Below are 6288 nucleotides of genomic sequence, written 5' to 3'. Positions count from 1 at the left end.
AGGTCATGTTGCGTGGTCTCCCTTCCCTCGCTGCGTAAATGTTGTCCTGAAAAGTTACATGAACTGATTGGCAAATTCAAATAGACACTACAAGTTTTGCCGAGTGGACACAGCTGGTTCTCAGAAATGCACAAAAACAGTGATGGGTATCTGTTGGTATCCTGTAGTGTGTGCAACCTAGCTGTGACATTGCTGCACTAGACACACTCACAACTGCTACAATGCCTACCAGCATAAATAGGGGCAGCTTGCAAAGAAAAGAATAGGAAGAAAGTGAGAGAAAAAATAGAAAGCTTACAAGAAAAGACCTCACTACTTAAGTAACTGCAGCACAATGAATACTGGCCTTCCTATTTCATTTCAAGAAATTCGAGTTCATCAAATGTGTATTTGCCAGTGACAGTTATTCTGAGAACAAAACAGACATAATTGTAAATATCAATGTTAAACAATGGTATGCACACTGCGTGCTTAGACCTGTGATATATATGGCACACTACACTTCGAATTCTTACATGGACAAAAACAGCACATGTGTGTATCATAAGCAGAAAGGAAAACAGGGAAATATATGCTACAGCATACGAAACAGTTCCAAACAAATAAAACCAAAACAAAAATGAAACATACTGCGTAATAGGCAAAAATAAAATGGACTTGCAGCCAAGCAATTGATGCGAGAAAAATACTAAACGTGAGGACATGCGAGGTGTAGTTTTAACAGAACAAGATTACGTGTGCATAATGTCTACAAACACAAATAAGCAGCAAGTGGAATAAAGTTGCATAAATATTTAGCCTATTTAGCAAGATTCATTAGGTAATATGTCGATACACTTATCCACTAATGATACCGAAACCCACTTTTGTGAACACGTACACTTAAAGCATACCTGATATGTCCATCCAGATTACATGCCGTGCTGCTGCAGACATGGCCACGGATTATGTGGACACTGTTGTGGGTCACGGCTTCACCACTACAAAGCGAATTCTGAGTTAACTTATAGCTGTGGCAGAATAAGACCATCACATCGTGAACACATGCAAGGAGCATGTAAAAACAGTCACGAAAACAATGCCTTCACTGGTGCAGGGTGGCAACAGAGCACAAAGTCGAAGTCACTGATGAATGTCACGATAACGGGGACCCCTTCAACAAGGCAAAATTTTACACGCAGCAGCGCATTACATGAATGTTTGTTTACATAACGATTCTAGAGTTTTTTTAATGACTTTATGTGACTATCCCTTGTAATGTTTAGTTACGTCAAAGTTATGGCAACACCCCTTCAAAACAAACCTGTACCAGTAGCACGCTGTGATTGCTTACATTTCTTTTCTCCTAATACTACTCCTAAATCGAAAACTTTGTAAGCAGAGATTATCTATAACGTAGAATCATTTATAAGCGAGGAAACGTCACTGCAGTGAGAATCGGTCAAGAGGTAGATGAGTCGTTATTATGCGACATCAGCAGAAATGCGGGAGCTCACGCACAAGCGCGCATTATGAACACGATTATTTCCGAACTTAATCTTTCTCATCAGAAGAAAACGCTTATCAAGATTTTCAATTCCGCATCATGGCAATAAATTCGCGCAACTAAACTCTGACACCCAGCAAGCATCGGCATAGGTTTCACTGTTGTCGTGGGAGTTCTCTTTCCTACGTTCGCAAGGCAACCTATGCCCACACCGAGAAGCACGCACAACACGTGTGTAGTTAGCAAGCACGGTTACTCACCTTTTGAATGGCACGACGCGGTCGAAAAGCGCCCTCCAAGTTGCCGATGCTTCGATGTTACTCCCAGCAGACATACCGGTGCATAGTGGAGGAGCAGTGGCGCGCTAACAATACGCATTATTTCTTGGCGACGTCCACCCAACTTTCCACGACAACCAGAGACAAAGGGAACGCACTCCACGGCATGAACATCGTTGGTCCACATTTGGCTGGCGCGCCACGCACACGGCGAGTTTGCAGCGAGACACAAGCTGTCTGTGGCACTTATGCGCACGCGAACTAAGTCATATTTAGTTACAGCAAACACAAAAACACACGATCAAACAAGCACATCGCTGCAGCTGGCACGCCCGACCGACTCGTAAACAGAGCGACAGGCTTATTGGATTGGGTTGGATAGGAAACGGGATGGTGGGTGGCGCCACCAACAGGTCGGCTGGGGCCGGCCAATGCCTCGGCTAGCGTCATCTGAGGATTTGTGCGGCTGCCTAATTGCGCATAGCTGTTGCAAGACAAGCAGAACCGCAGATAAGTCTATATTGTAAGCTATAGTTTGGCATAGAAAGAAATTCTATAACGCATTTTCAATTTGAATCGTTTCTGCTATCTGCAGACAGCAAAAGCATGGCCTTCGAGATCTGAAAATGTTAACCCTATAGAAAGCCATTGCGGTGACGTTATTCGAACGATTTTCGCTTCGGTTACCTCTCATAAAACCCGTGAATTACGCACTTCGCTGCTCCCCGTGCTACCTGCGCCGTCACTTCAATTTAAATAACTTCCTGCTGTCGTTAACATCAACTATATGGCCTCAGACATCGTTGAGGTGATCTCCGAGGGACACATGTGTGCAGTGTGCGATGTTTTAGTGCCAGTTGCAACAGTGTCAGTTGGAAAGCGTCAAATCTGCTCGTGTGGCGCAGTTCACGCCCCTGTCGTCCGTATCTTGCTTTCGTGTTAGTGCGTTTAATCTGCGCGGGTTGCACTACTGTCGCTCGTGCCTTCTGTGTTGATCGTGCTATCCACGAAGATTCCTCGAAAAACCCACATGTCTCGGTAGCGTGCATTTGTCCTATGTGGTATATGCCAGAAATGTGCGCTGGCGTACGATGTGCTTTCAACCAAGTACTACAGTGCGTTCCAGCAAATAGACGCTTACGCGCAGTTTTTTTTTCTTTTTACCCGTCGTGGTTGGTCAGTGGCTATGGTGTTTCGCTGCTGAGCACGAGGTCGCGGCATCGAATCCCGGCCTCGGCGGCCGCATTTCAATGGGGGCGACATGCGGAAACACCCGTGTACTTAGATTTAGGTGCACGTTAAAGAACTCCAGGTGGTCGAAATTTCCAGAGTCCTCCACTACGGCGTGCCTCATAATCAGAAAGTGGCTTTCGCACGTAAAACCCCATAATTTTTTACGCGCAGTTTTCCATGTCATGATCATGTCAATCTGCACAATTGTCGGTTTGCCACTTAAAGACTAGTAACACATCCGAGAAATCAAACTGCTCAGAACAAGGCATACGCTATAGAATTGCACTGTTTACCAAATGTGATAACGGGGTAACACCGTCTTACAGTGCTCTTTAAAAAAGGAAAGAAAATAACGTCGTTGTTTTGTGCCTAGCCCTGATATATCGGAAGCGTTTCCTGAGTACTCGGCGCTCACGCTGTGTTATATCGTTTTCATCATTTTTGTCTCTTAGACTGTCCCTAACGATGAATCGGAACCACTTCCACCAAAGGCCAAGGGTCCGAGTGACTTAATTAACTGTATCCTAATTAACGGTTCCTTACTTAACATCGTCATCATTAACACCAATGGTCACGGGTTGGACTCCCACCAATAGTCATGTGTCCGAGTGCTTTCATAAACTATATCTTAATTAGCTGTACATTAATTAGCATCGCCTTCATTAACGACAAAATTCGTGGGCACAACTCCTACACAAGATCACGGGTTCGAGTGCTTTCAGTAACTATATATTAATTGAATATGCCTAATTAACATAACCTTTAACAACAAACGCCGTGCGATCCAGTGCCTTAACTGACTATATTAATTAACACTACCTTAATTAACATCGCCTTCATTAACAACAATGGTCGTGGGTGCGATTCCCACACAAGGTAATGTGTTCGAGTGACTTAATTCCGAGATCGTAATTAACTGTACCTTACTTAGCATCGTCATCATTAACAAAGGTCGTGGGTTCGAGTGCCTCAAATAACTGCATCTTAACTGCGCGTTAATTAACAGCGCCTTCATAAGCACCAAGGGTCGTGGATACGAGTGTCTTAATTAACAACATAATAATCAGCTGTGCCTTATTTAACATATTAATTAAAAGGCTTCGACTTCCACTAAGGGTCGTACGTGCGTTCGAGTGCATTAATTAACCATATCGTCAATAACATTCTTAATTAACGGTGCCTTAATCAACACCAAAGGTCGTGGGTTCGTAGCCTTAATTGCCGCCAAAAGTAGGTTAGTTCGACTCCCATGAAAGGTTGAGAGTTTGTAACCTCTTTGTACATCGAGTGCTCACGCCGACAATGCCGGATTTTGCGGCTCATGAGCAATTTAATGGTATCGCATTACAAAGAATTTTTCGCGACTTGGCATCGTACACATTCATATATGATGTACTTTGACATTAGCAATAACACAAAAAAGCTGTACACTCCTCTCATCAGAAATCCTAAGGTGCATTGTCATTTGAGTCTCTGATGTACTTGTGATGCCAAAAAACATTAGACGATGCATTCCTTATGAATGTCTGATGTCACCTTAGGAACACATCACGTCCTCCACAGAAACTCATTGTTCATTTTCATGAGGGTATAACTCTTGTCGTAGGTGGCGAGGCACTACTAAAAGCCATTTGCGGCCGTCATTGTGGTAGTTGCGGCGGTATAAAAGTCCGTCTTGGATTCTGAAATGCTGCGCCTGTAGGCGTAGCGCTCGAGGTGCCGAAGTTGCCGGAGGATTTGACAAAAAGTCGAACATCATGACGATCCATGGGTCTTGTTGTTGCTCCGATGCCATGTCGAGGATGTCAAGTGGTGAGATGTCATGTCTGTCGGTAGAAGTGCTGCTGTCTGAAGTAACAGGGGAGCGCGAGAGGGCATCGGCGTCGGCGTGTTTGCGTTCAGAGCGATAGACGACTCAGATATCGTATTCCTAAATTCGGAGGGCCCACCGAGCGAGGCGGCCCGACGGGTCTTTTAGGTTGGACAACCAGCAAAGAGCGTGATGATCCGTCACAACGTCAAAGCGTCCACCGTAGAGATACGGACGAAATTTTTGAAGAGCCCATACGATAGCCAGGCACTCTTTTTCTGTTACTGAGTAATTGGCCTCAGGTTTCGTGAGGGCACGTCTGACATAGGCGACGACGTATTCCGCATTAGTGTTCTTGCGTTGTGCGAGCACGGCACCAAGGCCGACACCACTGGCGTCAATGTGAAGTTCTGTAGGTGCGCTGGGATCAAAATGGCGCAAGATTGGCGGAGACGTGAGTAGGTGACGAAGAGTCGTAAAGGCATCATCAGAGTCTTCCGACCAAGCAGAAAGTTCATTGTCGCCTTGGAGAAGTTGGTTTAGTGGTGCGATCACAGTAGCGAAATTGCGAACGAAACGTCGAAAATAAGAGCATAGGCCAATGAAGCTGCGTAGTGCTTTCAAGTTAGTGGGCTTTGAAAATTCGGATACGGCGCGAAGTTTAGCAGGATCAGGAAGAATGCCTTCTTTGGAGACCACGTGGCCTAATATGGTCAGTTTTCGAGCTGCAAATCGGCACTTTTTTAAGTTAAGCTGGAGACCAGCATTCCGGAGACAGGTCAAAACTTGATGTAAACGCCGAAGATGGGTAGGAAAATCAGGAGAAAAGACGACAACGTCGTCGAGGTAGCAGAGGCAAGTATGCCACTTCAGGCCGCGTAGGATGCCGTCCATCATGCGTTCGAAGGTGGCGGGCGCATTGCATAGACCGAACGGCATCACAGTGAATTCATATAAGCCGTCAGGTGTTACAAACGCGGTTTTCGAACAGTCAGCGTCAGCCATGGGCACCTGCCAGTAGCCAGAGCGGAGATCTAAGGAGAAAAAAAACTCCGCTCCTTGCAAACAGTCAAGGGCGTCGTCAATACGTGGCAACGGGCATACATCCTTTCGGGTAATCTTATTAAGCCTTCGATAATCGACGCAAAATCGTATGGAGCCGACTTTCTTTTTAACTAGGACGACTGGTGATGCCCAAGGACTACTAGAAGGCTGGATGACACCGCGATTGAGCATATCGTTCACCTGGTCATTGATAACGCGCCTTTCTGTCGCCGATACTCGGTAGGGACGCTGTCGAATTGGTGCATGGCTCCCAGTGTCGATAGCGTGCGAAACAGTCGTGGTGCGGCCGAGTGATGTTGCTTGGCAGTCAAAAGACGAAGAGAAGCCGAGGATCAAGCGAAGAAGTTCGTCGCGCTGCTGCGTCGTAAGGTCACTGGCAATAGCTGGCGTAAAAGAACGCGGCAGTGACTGAGGAG

The sequence above is a fragment of the Dermacentor albipictus genome, unplaced genomic scaffold (genome assembly GCF_038994185.2).
Source record: "Dermacentor albipictus isolate Rhodes 1998 colony unplaced genomic scaffold, USDA_Dalb.pri_finalv2 scaffold_18, whole genome shotgun sequence".
In the NCBI taxonomy this organism is placed as follows: Eukaryota; Metazoa; Arthropoda; class Arachnida; order Ixodida; family Ixodidae; genus Dermacentor; species Dermacentor albipictus.
The sequence above is the reverse complement of the archived record's forward strand: the minus strand, read 5'-3'. Positions refer to the sequence as shown.